Source organism: Adiantum capillus-veneris, chromosome 20 (assembly GCF_014529385.1).
Source record: "Adiantum capillus-veneris isolate H3 chromosome 20, ASM1452938v2, whole genome shotgun sequence".
NCBI lineage: Eukaryota > Viridiplantae > Streptophyta > Polypodiopsida > Polypodiales > Pteridaceae > Adiantum > Adiantum capillus-veneris.
In genome coordinates this window covers 49,597,585-49,613,609 of record NC_140950.1, presented here as the reverse complement: position 1 = coordinate 49,613,609, position 16,025 = coordinate 49,597,585, and the positions used below count along the sequence as shown (strand labels likewise).

The following is a 16,025-nucleotide window of genomic DNA, read 5'->3' as shown; positions in this document are numbered from 1 at the left end:
TGGTACGCTCACTTAGCACGTCTGGAGCCAAATATCATGTAGAAATCATTGTGGAGACCTACTTCAGCGACATGAATCTATCTTCATGCACTCAGGTGCTTGAGCATTAGTTGTGACACCCTTGTGTCTTTGAGGCCTGCAGAGCTATCAAGATCCATAGTCCGAGGACTCATCGCGCTACGGTGATAGTTGTGAATAGTGTCAAACGCTCTTACATTGCACTATCTCGACGGGGATCGAGGGATGCACTTGCTACTCATCGCACACTCACTGTAGCAATCGCAGCTACATCCGTTACAGGTATTTCGCGGGCCACTTCTCGTGTGTAGTGCATTCGTCGGACCACCTTGCGTGTCCGACGCCTTAGGAGACATCGACTTGATTTGGGACATAGTGATGACCTATGGGCGAGCAATGGACATGCTCCACGATACTCACTCACTCTAGATTCACGCATGAGAGAGCTTATAGCACAGTTTTGGGAGGAGAATTGTTGCACCTTGCCAGACTTCAAACAGGCAATTTGACATAGGATTGTTCGCAAGCAATACATAGAGTACGGTGCTATGATCCTAGAGATTACACAAAGTCAGCTCTTTCATGCATTCTAGGATTTCCCACCCTGAGATTAGCATTGTTCAGTGCTCCTTTGAGGCTTGTAAGCCTTGGTACATGCAAATCATGCGTGAGAGGGAGACATGTTGTTGCAGATACCATGTGCAGTTTTAGATTATGTATGATGTGTTCCGCGCTCTTTCGGGGCGTGTTGGAGAGGTCCTGACGGGGCCACAAGACTTCGTACTCTCTTTGTTATGTCAACGTGTAGATGGATCCTCCTACCATCAGATGTTGTGTGTGGAGGGCAAGTGTGCCCAATGCGGGGATCTTGCATGACTTACATCTGTCATAGATGATGGTGATCCGTGTGGGATAGTTACATGGCAGCACTATGACTACCAGACATACACAGGTCTTTGAGTTGGCACATCTCGTAGGTTGCAGCTTACATCTCATACTGCGGTGCGTCCTTACTTAATGCTGTCTTTTAGGTCTACTATGTATCCATATGTGCGACATGAGCATCGCGCAAAGTGGTAGGATCCTCAGTTTCGTGCTTGCCTTGCCGCCTTCCCGATTGGAACTGTGGTCTCTATCGTGGATTTTGTAGAGAACTAAACCTTTGCTCCACATCAGGAGATCCAATCCGAATACTACTTCTTTGAGTAGGCATAAATGATAATAGTTTGATAACTTTACATTTGCTTTGCATTTTTAGCCACATTATGCAATTGCATTGTTTCATTCACTCTAACCTTTTTAAATGCTCTTGAAGTTGGCAATCCTTGTCCATATATCTTATCATTATGCAGAGGTGGCAGCTGATGGAGTGGAGAGCTCTGAGGACTCACGAGTGATCATACGTGAGTACCATTTCTACATCAGTGATGATCGCTTTCACAGTGCACAGTTTGTGCAACATTATTTCCAGCAGCATGATAGAATCCTTTGTGAGTGCCACATCTCATTCTCTTCTTGTTATATTTTGTCGGAGGGTTGTGGTGCACAATTCAAAAGTGCACGTCAATTATTTTGGTTGTATAGATGGCACCATAGTAGTGGCATACCCTTCATTTGGAGCTTCTTTGAGTCAGGGCATGGAAAGGGAGAGCACGATGGTGTAGGCGCTTGTGTAAAGCGCACTCTTTGATGATATCAGGTTTGACACAACATTGATCGATTTAGAGATACTAGACAAGTTGTGGAGTGGTGCTCATAGCACATGGAACATGATTGATCTTCAGGCAGTGGATGCTCAGTGAGGAGGTTCTTTTGGTGTGTGGATAGCCAAGATATTGATCTCACTAGCTAGGATTGTGACACAGTAGTGGGTACGCTCTAGTTGCACAACATTCAGAGCATCGTAGCTAGGGATCCCACTATCTTTACTAGGAACCACTCATGCTTTTTTGATGCTTGCGTACAAGGTGAGTGGGCAGATTGCACCATGGCAGAGTGGGATGATAGGTGAATAATACAACTTCTTTCACCATCATAGGGTATGACCACATCGAGTAGCTCCATTGATAGCCAGGCCACACAGTTCTTAGATGATGTTGATACCCTCACAGATTACTTGGCAGAGGGAGATGATTTTGTAGTTATTGTTGAAGAGGAAAATGCAGAGGGAGATGACTATTATATTCTTAGGTGCACCAAGGCAAAGTATGTGCTTCAAGAATCCATTGTGGATGATTATGGTGAGGCATATGATGCTCACAATATGGTTGTTTCACGGAACTATTTTTAGTAGGTCCATGGACGTTGTCACTACATCCATTTTGTACGGTATGAGTGGCCGAAGGTGGCCATACACTACTCCCATCTTGTCCTTGTTGTGAAGCTAAGGCTAGAGAGGATTGTCAGTAACAAGAAAGGGAGGCATTTGGGTCCGGATGAGCACCAGAGTATCATGGAGACAGTCCGTAGCAGAGCAGGAGTTGCAGACCTTGTAGATGATATTGGAGTTGCTTCTATAGATGATAGTTGTGATGATGAGTTTTAGAGATGACCCTACATTCGTCTTATTTAACATTCCATCTTTTTGGCCCTTTCGATCATTTCTATTCTTGTATACTCTGCTTCATTGATATTCTATATTATGGTGGTGTACTTTCCCTTGTTCATTTGATGTTCTTTTTTTAATTACCATTCATAAGTTGTTATTTTGGTTTACCATTGAACTAATTTTATTAAAGATTCAGTCTTACGTTGCCATCTTACCGTAGACCGTGAGACGGATTGCAATACACATGAAACTTTGAAAAGGTGGAGATTTAGGTTCTTTCCCTGCCCCTGCAAAGTTTCATGGCCGTCCACAATCTGTCTTGTCGGTTTAGGGTGGCACAATCAACATTTTTTTGTTTTGGCTTCATTAAGGGCCCAATGGAAAAAAACAGGTGATTGTGTCACCGTAGACCGTCAAAACAGATTGCGATGGCCACGAAACTTTGCAGGGGTGGGGATTTAGGTGTTTTTCCTGCCCTTGCAAAGTTTCATGGCCATCCACTCCCATCTCGTCGGTTTAGGGTGGCACAATCGCCACTTTTTTTGTTTTCGCTTCGCTACGGACCCAATGGAAAAAAACATAGGGGATTCACTAGTGTGTTCCATATGGTACCACATGAGTGTACAATAGGGGGATTTTGGTAAGTGTGCATAAGCGTATACAATAGAGGTGACATAATGATTTTGGCAAGTGTGCATAAGCGTTTACAAAATGATAAATTTGTGACACTTCATATATGGGATGTAGTTGCTTAAAGTTTATTGATTAGAGAAGATTCTAAGTAGGGAAATGGATAGGCAAGGGCCAGGACAAGAAGCTTGGGGATTAATTTATCAAACATGAAGTTAAAGCCTCTCTCCATGCACTTATCTATGATGCATACTCCTTTTTGGTGGTCTTCCTTGAGCCACTGATTGTGTTTCATTCTTTACCAAGGTGCCCCTTTTTATTGAGGTGTTGGTTCCTAAATCCTCTAGGTTAATGATGCAAAAACCCATTGAAAAAACTATAAAGTAAAATTCCAATGAGTATGTCTTTTGCAAGTTTCATTTAGAGATGTTTTTAGTTTTAGGAGTATGTCTCTTTGAACTGGATGATACAGCTCTATATAAATACATTCGGTTCAACAAATTGACTATAAAAGCACTTTGGGTTTCTTTCCAAATTAGAATCCATGGTATTCATTCTTAAGTTGTGTGTGTGTGTGTGTGTGTGTGTGTGTGTGTGTGGTTGTTTTACCATAAATAATATGACATAAATGAACTTTTAAATTCAAAAGACAGCTGGATTTGGAAGAAATGAAATGATAAGTACAAAAACAATTCAGTCTTAGAAATATTTTGTACAAAGTTTGTAAGAATGAAGCCTCATTCGAGTTATACAAAGTAACAAAAGAACTTCCCAAGAAGTATGTGAAAGTGTAATCCAGTGTAGGACAGCTTTCCAAAGCTAAAAAACCCTTCCAAGATAAGATAGAGTCCTTATCTGCATCCATTCAAACAAGACAACAATTCAGTTAGCCTCGGATGTGTTTTACAAGTATCAATGAACCATACCAGTTGTTATCCATGTCCATCTTGCAAGCGTTTTTTTAAACCTTACCAAGCTAAGTCCATAGATTTTTAGAAAAAATGTTAATTAGTATCCCCCATTTTTTTATCAAAAAAACTATAGTTTTTAAAGAATATCATTTTGATTAGAAGGCCATCACCCCTTCTAATCCAAGTGTCTGAATCCACCATCATTATGAAGTCATTTAGTTCCTAAAAACCCAATCAAGTGTAGAAAATGAGAAGTTTTTCTCAAAAAAATTCCAAGCTCTCAAACTTTAGTCAAAAAAACATGTCAGAAGTCCATTACGGTAGAACGACCTTTGAAAAAACCATTACCATTTAACCATCTTTTCTCTTTCATTGAAAAAAATATACCCCATATGTCATGTTATTTATCGTCTATACTTACCTTAGTACTCAAAATTTATGAGAGGAGCACCATTAGCCCAAGTAAATATATCCTAATTGAATACAGTATAGTCCTTAGTGCGGCCATGGTAAAAACGGCCCAACATTTTTTTACAAAAACAAACTACAGCGCAGCTGGACAGAGAACAACACAGCTAGCCAACAGTTTATGTATTTTTAGGCAATGCATTGTATAACTTCACCTAGTCCATTAGGTAGTAAGAACAACGGGATGGTGCAACCGGGCTCAAAAACATTCCAAGAGCCAGAGAAAAGTAAGATAGAAAATTCCGACCCCTTAAGTAATTATATATGCCTAGCAAGATTACAAAATCTATGTACTAACAGGTCATTGGTAGGCCATTTATTGTATCAGATTACCACCGAGAACATTTTTTCAAGCAAGGTAACGCAGCAGCAATCCCAAGAGGACAACCCATTGCTAAAGTAGAGCAGTCACATACTCAAACCAATTGATGATAGAATTTTATCAAGCGGCCCAGCAGTTGGTAATCCATACCCGACAGACAGAGAAAGACTATTTTTATGACCAGTAGCAAAAACAACGACAAAATTAGTTAATCCATGTAGTATGTTGAAGCCCATTAGGCCACCACGGTATGCTTAGTTACCCTCAACAAATAGAGTCAGGTTCAGCAGAGCGGCAGAAAAGAGCCCTCATTAAAAAAGGGCAGTGAAAAACTTCATGCCATAAGCAACCAGTAAAAATAAATAACATCTTTATCTTTTACACTGCCTGCGACTTACCACAGTCACCATGACATAGCATGATTAGCCATATATGCTTCCGACCATGGAGTAACACAACAAGGTTTTAGAGCAAGAGCATCACGCTTAATATAATGTTGGGAAATAAGACGTAGCTAAATAGATATTTGAGTAAATTACTTAATGGAGAGAGATAGATTTCACACACAAGAGATTATAGAGTAGAGAGAGAGAGAGAGAGAGAGAGAGAGAGTGCACATGATATATGTGGTTCACCCAATGTGGGCAACGTCCACGGGAAAGCAGCCACTCAATGGCTTTAGTACTTCAAAACAAGAAGTAGTTTACAAAGGGATGATACCCTTAATAGAGTTCCCGCCTTGCTTCACTCTCACCACTTCACACTCACATTGTTGCATCAACTTCACACACTATGAAATGTATGTAGAAATGGCCTCCTTTTATAGGACAAAAGGGCGGCCCTCTCTCATGAGAGGCAACCATGTGTAGCTGCCCTTGTGTAGATAAGTCCAAATCGGACCCTCCAATCTACCCATGTGTGGCCGCCCTTGAGAAGACAATTCCACTTTTGAATTCGGCCACCGGTCACCGGCTATTGACTTCCGACCACCGGCCAACCGATCGATCGTTTTTCGACCACTTTTCGACCGCCGTCCGGTGATTGATTTTCCTTCACTCACGATAGCTTATCCTCATAATGGGGGCCTTACAAATGTGCGTTTTTACCACAAAAATTACAAGGGGTAAATCAGGCTCCATACTTAACAATCTCCCACTTGGAGACTGATCTCTTAACCAAACCTGTGACTGCTTTCCATCCTGGCTTCTTATCTTTGAATGCCAATTGAAGATGAGCAAAAGCTCAACTTCTCCTTGTTGACCACCTTTGTAAACATGTCTGATGGATTTTCACTTGTATGCACCTTTCCTAGCTTTAGCTGTCCCTCTTCCAAAAGAGTGCGTATGAAGTGATATCTCACCTCAATGTGCTTTGTCCTTGAATGAAAGGCTGAGTTCTTTGCAAGATGGATAGCACTTTGGTTATCACTGTACAAGACACAATTGTTTTTTTTGAATCCAAGCTCTTCTAAGAATCTGTGAAGCCACATAATTTCTTTGCTTGCCTCTGTCATTGCTACATACTCTACTTCCGTGGTAGAAAGTGAGACCACTTTCTGCAGCTTTGAAGCCCAGCTTACTGTTGTGCCTCCAACCGTGAAGACATAGCCAGTAGTGCTCCTTTGAGTATCTTTGTCACCTGCCATATCTTTATCAGCATACCCTTCTAGAAAAATATCAGCTCCTCCAAAATACAAAGCATTTGTTGTTGTCCCTTTTAGATACCTAAGTATCCGCTTGATAGCTTGCCAGTGTTCTTTACCTGGGTTGTCCATGAACCTACTCACAACTCCTACTGCATGTGCAATATTTGGCCTTTTCCAGACCATAGCATACATTAGAGAACCTACCGCTATAGCATATGGAACTTTATACATATAGGCTATCTCCTCTTGTGTCTTTGGACACATATCCTTCGTTAATTTAAAGTGACCAGTCAAAGTTGTAGAAATTGGTTTTTCATTTTGCATTGCAAACCTTTCTAGTACCTTCTTGATGTAATCCTCTTGAGATAGCTTTATTGTATTCTTCGTCCTGTCCCTTGATATTTTCATACCAAGTATCCTCTTTGTAGCACCTAAATTTTCATTGAAAAAGATTTAGACAGATCCTCTTTTAGGTCTTTGATGTCCTGCATGTTAGCACTTGCAATCAGCATGTCATCAACATACAATAGTAGGATGATGAACTTCCCATCTCCCAATTTTTTTGTGTAGATGCAATGATCTGAGTTGCATCTTCTAAATCCATGATCTAACATCCATCGATCGAACTTCAAGTACCATTGTCTTTATGCTTGCTTTAATCCATACAAGCTTTTCTTTAATCTGCAAACCATTTTCTCCTTACCTTTTACTTCATACCCCTTTGGTTGAAGCATGTATATTTCCTCCTCTAAGTCACCATGAGAGAATGCCGTATTTACATCCATTTGCTCGAGATTTTTAAATCATGAGCAGCCACAAGGCTTAAGAAAAGCCTAATTGAGTTCAGTTTTACAACAAGAGAAAATATTTCATTGAAGTCAATACCTTTCTTTTGAGAAAACCCTTTTACCACAAGCCTAGACTTGTACCTTTTCTTCCCACCATCTTCTTCCTTCAGCTTGTACACCCATTTGTTTTGAAGTTCCCTCTTAACTTTAGGCAACTCAACCAACTTGAAGTTCCCTCTTACCTTTAGGCAACTCAACCAACTCCCATGTTTACCACAAGCTTAGACTTGTACCTTTTCTTCCCACCATCTTCTTCCTTCAGCTTGTACACCCATTTGTTTTGAAGTTCCCTCTTACCTTTAGGCAACTCAACCAACTCCCATGTTTGGTTGTGATGTAGTGAGTCCATTTCCACTTGCATGCTTTTCATCCATTCTTCTTTGGATTTGTGTTGCATAGCTTCTTCGCATGATTCCGGCTCTCCAGAATCTGAGATCAAGAGATGGTTGAAGGAAGGAACAAACCTTTCTAGAGGTCTACTTGCTCTTGTAGATCTTTGGGGAATAGGTTGAGGCTCCCTCAATTGGTTGACGTTGTTGAACATTGTCCCCGTTTGCAGTCCTTGAGTCTTCACCGTCCTCACGCTCAATGTACTCATCACTTGTTTCTTTTGTTTGTTTTCTTTCCAAGTAATCTTTGTACATATTTTTTTTGTTAAAAATTACATCCCTACTCCTTAAGATTTTACCATCTTCAGGATTCATAGGCGATACCCAAAGTCACCTTCTCCATAGCCAATGAAGAAACACTTTTTGGACTTTGCATCTAGTTTTGATCTTAGGCTTCTATCTATGTGCATGAAAGCCTCACACCCAACACTTTGACAAATGCATAATTCATCGATTTACCAATCCATGCCTCTTCTGGAACTCCCCCATCCAATACCGTTGAGCGTGACCAGTTGATTAAGTACACAGATGTACTTACAGCTTCCACCCAAAGCTCAAGTGGTAGGCCTGCATGTAGCCACATGCTTTGTGCTCGCTCCATGATTGTCCTGTTCATCCTTTCCGAAATCCCATTTTGTTGAGGTGTCCTTGGGGTTGTCCTTTGTCTCGGAATGCCATTGCTAGCACAAAAGCTTTCAAAATCTTGGCTGTAATATTCGCCTCCATTGTCGGATCTGAGGCATTTAACCTTGGTACTTGTTTCATTCTCCACAAAGGCTTTCCACTTTTGAATATGGAAAATACATCGGATTTATTCTTCATGACATAAACCATGTTTTTCTAGTCGCATCATCTATGAATGTTACATAGTACAATGAGCCACCAAGTAATGGTGTACTTGTAGGACCCCAAACATCAAAATGAACCAACTCAAGTTTTTTATTTTTTCTTTCATTTCCTGATTTTTGAAATTTTACCCTCTTTTGTTTACCATAAACACAATCTTCATAGAACTCTAAGTCCACTTCTTTCAGACCTGGCAGAAGATTCTTTGTTTGAAGGATTTGCATTCCTTTGGCACTCATATGCCCAAGCCGGTAGTGCCACACCGCATAGTCAACTTTTGTAGTTGTTGCACAAGCTAAAGGTTGCATGCTGATAGTACAGAAGTAAAGTGTACCGACCTTTTCTCCCTTGGCAACCACCAAAGGTCCCTTTGAGATCTTCCACCGTTTGTTTCCGGATGCAATGTTGTGACCTTCATCGTCCAATTGTCCTGTAGAGATCAAATTTTTGCGAAGAGAAGGAACATGCATAACATCTTTAAGCTTCCATTCATTTTTGTTAGCAGTTTTGACAGAAACTGTACCTTTGCCGACAATCTCACAAGCTTCATCATCTCCCAAGTAAACATACCCAAAATTACCTTTGGTGTAAACTTGGAAATGTTGCTTGTGTGGTGTCGCATGGAATGAATCCCCAGAATCTACTATCCAAGAATTAAACACATTGTCTAATGAGAGAATTAGAGCATCTTGATCTACTTTACCTGCCACATTGGCCTCCGATGTTGGCTTGTTGTCTTGAGACTCTGTCTCCTTCTTCTTCTTGGACCAGCAATCCTTCTTGACGAGGACCTTCTTGCCGTAGTTCCAACATTCAAGAACTAACTTTGTGCATGACTTGCTCCGCCTTGAGCGATCACGACACTTTTGGTTTTTGAACCTCTCCTTAGGCCTTCCTCTTGTTTCCACTGATAGTGCAACACTTGATGATTCTCCCATGCTTCTCCTTCGCATTTCCTCGCTTAGGAGAACACCCACAACATCATCAAACTTAAGAGTACTTGTGCCAGAGATAGAATTACTTACATCCATCACAAGGCTGTCCCAACTATATGATAGAGATGATAGTATAAGGAGAGCTTGCACTTCGTCATCGAAATTGATTTTCACCGATCGAAGTTGACTTATGTTTGTGTTAAAGTCATTTAGGTGTTCTACAAACTGAACCATTCTCTGCCATCTTTAGATTGAACAAGCGCTTCATAAGAAATACCTTATTGGATGCCGATGGTTTCTCGTAGAAGTCGTGAAGTGACTTCATCAAGTCCTCCGTGGTCTTCATCTCCAAAACATTGAAGGCCACCATTGACGCCAAGTTTAACTGAATTTTTCCCAGTGCCTTTCGATCAAGAACAATCCATGCTTCATCTGCCATTGTTGTGGGCTTCTTCGCAAGACCACCTAGTGGCAAAGAGACGTCCTTCTGGTAGAGATAGTCTTCAATCTGCATCTTCCAATGTTGGTAGATTTTGCCGTTGAACTTCTCAATATTGAGCTTCCCTTCCTCCGCCATAACTCCCACTCAATTCAAGGAATGCTTTCCTTAAGATAATTTAGCTAGGAGTAAATCTTGCTCTGATACCAGTTGTTAGGAAATAAGACGTAGCTAAATAGATATTTGAGTAAAGTACTTAATGGAGAGAGATAGATTTCACACACAAGAGATTACAGAGTAGAGAGAGAGAGAGTACACATGATATACCTGGTTCACCCAATGTGGGCTGCGTCCACGGGAAAGCAGCCACTCAATTGCTTTAGTACTTCAAAACAAGAAGTAGTTTACAAAAGGATGATACCCTTAATAAAGCTCCCGCCTTGCTTCACTCTAACCACCTCCCACTCACCTTGTTGCATGAACTTCACACACTATGAAATGTGTGTATAAATGGCCTCCTTTATAGACCAAAAGGGCTGCCCTCTCATGAGAGAGGCAGCCATGTGTAGCCACCCTTGTGTAGATAAGTCCAAATCGGACCCTCCAATCCACCCATGTGTGGCCGCCCTTGAGAAGACAAGTCCACTTTTGAATTCGGCCACCGGCCACCGGCTATTGACTTCCGACCCCACCGGCCACCGGCCATTGACTACCGGCAACCGGCCAATCGACTGGTCGTTTTCCGACCACTTTCCGGCGTCGTCCGGCCATAATATTCTGGCAAAAACGAATATTCCAGCAAAGGAAAAAAAAGTCTCGGGGGCTTCCGCATCCGAGGCCCCTAAAGTTGCCCTGAATTTTGGCCGTGAAAATTTTTGTTTCCGGTGAGTGATTTTCCTTCACGCACGATGGCTTCTCCTCATAATGGGGGCCTTACAAATGTGTATTTTTACCACAAAAATTACAAGGGGTAAATCGGGCTCCATACTTAACATATAAAACACCCTCTACAATAGTTATTTCAAAGTAAACAATGCTCCCCTTTTCTTTTTTTTTAAAACCTACAAGGAAATACACATGGACAAGGAGGCGGACCTGTGTGTCAGTAGTAGTGAGCTCCATGCTTCAATGTCAAAACACAACGCAAATCTTTCTAGGCAAAGCAACAACCAAAAAAACCTAAGTGAGGGCCAGAGAAGCGCCCTCACCTCTTTATATAGAGGAGGGAGGCGGCCCGCCAGATTGTAGTAATGAGTAGAATCGCCATGAGTGTACCAACTCCATTACGCAACAGTGAGGCCGTCTATGGTTGCAGAGAGAAAGCTCTTGTGCCTTCATGGCAAGTTTTAGTAATAGGGTAGTAAAGTACTTAGAAAAGAACCTACTTGCAAGTATTAGAGACGGGCCTAGTCCCATGGTGTGGAGGTGAAGTTAAAAAGATAAGCCAAGAACTTCATTAAGTACCACAGTGAGTGAGTGAGTGAGTGTGTGTGTGTGTGTGTGTGTGTGAGAGAGAGAGAGAGAGAGAGAGATGTTGCATGTATGTGCTAAATATTGAAGAGACATCTCATGTAGTATCTAACTTTGACATGTATGTTTCACATATATAGTGGATTTGAGCTATATTTTCTTTTAGACATCTCATGCAGTATGTAACTTTGACCTTGTTTATTCTTTATTCTTTTTTTTTTGGCAAAACCCACAATTGTGAGTGAATTATATTGAGCAACCGAAAAAATTACAAGGTTTTGTCATGCTCATGTTAAGCCATGACAACATCCAGGAATCATAATTACAACAGCTATTAGGGCAGCCACTCCTACCAATGGCCAAGATTTGACCCCGTCCCAGGTATTCCGTCTGCTAACAACAAGACACAAGTAGTCCTAAACCAATCCTCTGAGTGATGCTTGCATCCGAGTGCCCATATTAGCACTTTGCTTTCTTGTATAAGTTCTGCGAAGCTTGCCACCTCAAATCCTCCTTCAAAAACCTGGCGGTTCCTTGTTTGCCATACATTATGAAAGAAGAAGTATCTGACAATCTGAGTGCTGACAAGGAGTGTAGGACTACCTGAGTTTTTACCTCCAAAGCATAGGTCAATCTTGAACAAACTAATTTATTCTTAAGGTGTATCTTGAGATTTGAAGTGGTTATATGTTATGGTTATTTATTTCTTTACTTTGACCTATGTTTATTCTTAAGGTGTATCATGAGATTTGAAGTGGTTATATGTTCGGTTCTTTATTTCTTTACTTTAAATTAGAGAACTTTTAATTCTCTAAAGTATTCTAGTCCAAAGAATTGAATATACTCTTTGATTATCAAACCTTAAATCCCGTGTGGTAATCCTACTCCCACACAAAGTAGGTGGCACATGTAATTTGAAAATTTGGTCTTTGTTTAAGGGAAACTCTTAAAAAAATAATTTCATGAAATCCTTGAAACTTACTCTAAGCTATAAATTTATGTAGATATAATGAAGGTGGGTCATGTTAATACTATGGAATCCATATGTAGGGGGTTATCTAAGCACTTCAATCTCTGTAGATAGGGGGTTGGGCTACCATGTAAGGGATCGTATATAACAGTGTTTTACCTAGTGAGATGCACGCAGGTTCCATTCCCTCCATAGTATGAGTGACTCCCCCATGGGAAAAAAACAGGCGATTGTGCCACGGTAGACCTTCGAAACACATTGTGATGGCCATGAAACTTTGCAAGGGTGGGGATTTAGGTGCTTTACATGCCCCTAAAAAGTTTTATGGCTATCCGCTCCCGTCTCGTCGTTCTAAGATGGCACAATCGCCAGTTTTGCGTTTTGGCTTCACTAAGTGCCCAATGGAAAAAAACAGGCGATTGTGCCACCGTAGACCGTCGAAACAGATTACAATGGCCATGAAACTTTGCAAGGACAAAGATTTAGGTGCTTTCCCTACCCCTACAAAGTTTCATGGCCATCCGCTCCCGTCTCATTGGTTTAGGGTGGCACAATCACCAATTTTTTTGTTTTGGGTTCACTAAGGACCCAACGGTAAAACACGGGCGATAATGCCATTGTAGACCGTCGAAACAGATTACGATGGCCATTAAACTTTACAGGGATGGTAATTTAGGTGCTTTTCCTACCGCTATATAGTTTTATGGCCATCCGCTCCGGTCTCGTAGGTTTAGGGTGGCACAATCGTCAATTTTTTCGTTTTGGCTTCGCTAAGGGTCCAATGGAAAAAACAGGTGATTCTACCACCGTAGACCGTCGAAACAGATTGCGATGGCCATGAAACTTTGCACAGGTGGAGATTTAGGTGCTTTTTCCACCCCTGAAAAGTTTCATGGCTCTCCGCTCCCATCTCGTTGGCCTAGGGTGTCACAATCGCGGGCCCAATGATAAACGGGCAATTGTGCCACCGTAGACCATCGAAACAGATTGCGATGGCTATGAAACTTTGCAAGGGTGGGGAATTAGGTGCTTTTCCTACCCCTACAAAGCTTCATGGCCATCCCCGCTACTGTCTCATCGTTCTAGGATGGCACAATTGCCATTTTTTAGTTTTGGCTTCACTAAGTGCCCAAAGGAAATTAACAAGAGATTGTGCCACGGTAGACCGTCAAAACAGATTGCGATGGCCATGAAACTTTGTAGGAGTGGTAATTTAGGATCTCTTCCCACCCTTGCACAGTTTTATAGCCATGCACTCCGGTCTCGTTGGTCTAGGGTGGCACAATCGCAAGTTTTTTCCATTTGGCTTCACTAAGGACCCAATGGTAAAAAACGGGCAATTGTGCCACCGTAGACCATCGAAATAGATTACGATGGCCATGAAACTTTACAACGGCAGGGATTTAGGTGCTTGTCTTGTCTCTACAAAGTTTCATGGCCATCCGCTCCCGTCTCATCGTTCTAGGGTGGCACAATCGCCAATTTTTGGTTTTGGCTTCGATAAGGGCCCAACGAAAAAAACAGGCGATTGTGGCATGGTAGACCGTCGAACCAGATTACGATGGCCATGAAACTTTGTAGGCGTAGGAATTCAGATGCTTTTTTCACCCCTGCACATTTTCATGGACATCCGCTCCGGTCTCGTTGATCTAGGGTGGCACAATCGCCAATATTTTTGTTTTTGCTTCGTTCAAGGCCCAACGATAAAAAACGAGCAATTGTGCCTCCGTTAATCATCGAAACAGATTACGATGGCCATGAAACTTTGCACAAGCAGGGATTTAAGTGATTTCCTTGTCCCTGCAAAGTTTCATGGCCATCCGCTCCCGTCTCGTTGGTCTAGGGTGGCACAATCGCCAATTTTTTCGTAGGCGGTAGTGCCATGGTAGACCGTCGAAACAGATTGCGATGGCCATGAAACTTTGTGAAGACAAGAATTCAGGTGATTTTCCAACCCCTTTATAGTTTCATGGACATCCGCTCCGATCTCATCAGTCTAGGGTGGCACAATAACCAATTTTTTTGTTTTCGCTTCGCTAAGGATACAATGGAAAAAAACAGGAGATTGTGCCACCGTAGACCGTCAAAACAGATTGGGATGGCTATGAAACTTTGTAGAGACGGGAATTCAGGTACTTTCCATGCCCGTCCAAAGTATCATGGCCATCCACTCCCATCTTGTTGGTTTAGGGTGGCACAATCGCCAATTTTTTCGTTTTGGCTTCGCTAAGGGCCGAATATAAAAAAACAGGCGATTGTGCCATGGTACACCATCAAAACAGATTGCAATGGCCATGAAGATTTGCAGGGATGGGGATTTAATAGCTTTCCCTACCACTACAAAGTTGCATGGCCATCCGCTCTCGTCTCGTCGGTCTACGGTGGCACAATCTTTAATTTTTTCAATCTCGCTTCGCTAAAGGGCCCAATGGAAAAAACAGGCACTTGTGGCACGGCAGGTCGTCGAAACAAATTGCGATGGCCATGAAACTTTGCAAGAGAAATAATTTAGGTGCTTTTTCCACCCCTACAGAGTTTCATGGCCATCCGCTCTGGTCTTGTCGGTCTAGGATGGCACAATCGCCAATTTTTTTGTTTTGGCTTCGTTAAGGGCCCAATGGAAAAAAATCGGGCAATTATGCCACCGTAGACTGTCGAAAGAGATTGCGATGGCCATGAAACTTTGTAGGGGTGGGGATTTAGGTTCTTTCCCTACCCATGCAAACTTTCATGGCCATCTGCTCCCGTCTCATCGGTCTAGGGTGGAACAATCGCCAATTCTTTGGTTTTGGCTTTGCTAAGGGCCAATGAAAAAAAACAAACGATTGTGCCACCGTAGACCATTGAAACAGATTGTGTTGGCCATGAAACTTTGTAGGGGCAAGGATTTAGTTACTTTTCCCACCCTTGCAAAGTTTCATGGCTATGCGCTCCCGTCTCGTTAGTTTAGGGTGGCACAATGGCAAGTTTTTTCCTTTTGCCTTCGCTAAGGGCCCAATGGTAAAAAACGGGCGATTGTGCCATCGTAAACAGTCGAAACAGATTGGTATAGCCATGAAACTTTGCACGGGCGGGGATGAATAAGGTGCTCTTTCCACCCCTACACAGTTCCATGGCCATCCACTCCGGTCTCGTCGGTCTACGTGGCAATCCCCAAATATATATTTTTGGCTTCGCTAAGGGTTCAAAGGTAAAAAACGCGCGATTGTGCCATTGTAGACCGTCAAAACAGATTGTGACGGCCATGAAACTTTGTAGGGGTAGGGATTTAGGTGCTTTCCTTGCCCCTGCAAAGTTTCATGGGCATCCTCTCCCATCTCCTCGATCTTGGGTGGCACAATCGCCAATTTTTTCGTTTTGGGTTTGCTAAGGGCCCAACTGTAAAAAAGGGCAATTGTGCCACTATAGACCATCGAAACAGATTACGATGGCCATGAAACTTTACAGACGTAGTGATTTAGATGCTTTTCTTTCCCTTGCAAAGTTTCATGGCTATCAGCTCCCGTCTCGTCGCTCTAGGGTGGCACAATCACCAATTTTTTTGTTTTGTCTTCTCTATGGACCCAATGGAAAAAAATATGTGATT

General features: G+C 42.1%; 1 pseudogene; it reads left to right on the top strand.

Moving 5' to 3' along the window:
* Positions 1–2,059: 2,059 nt before the first annotated feature.
* Positions 2,060–16,025, top strand: part of LOC147432490 (uncharacterized) — a 31,991-nt pseudogene continuing 18,025 nt past the window's right edge.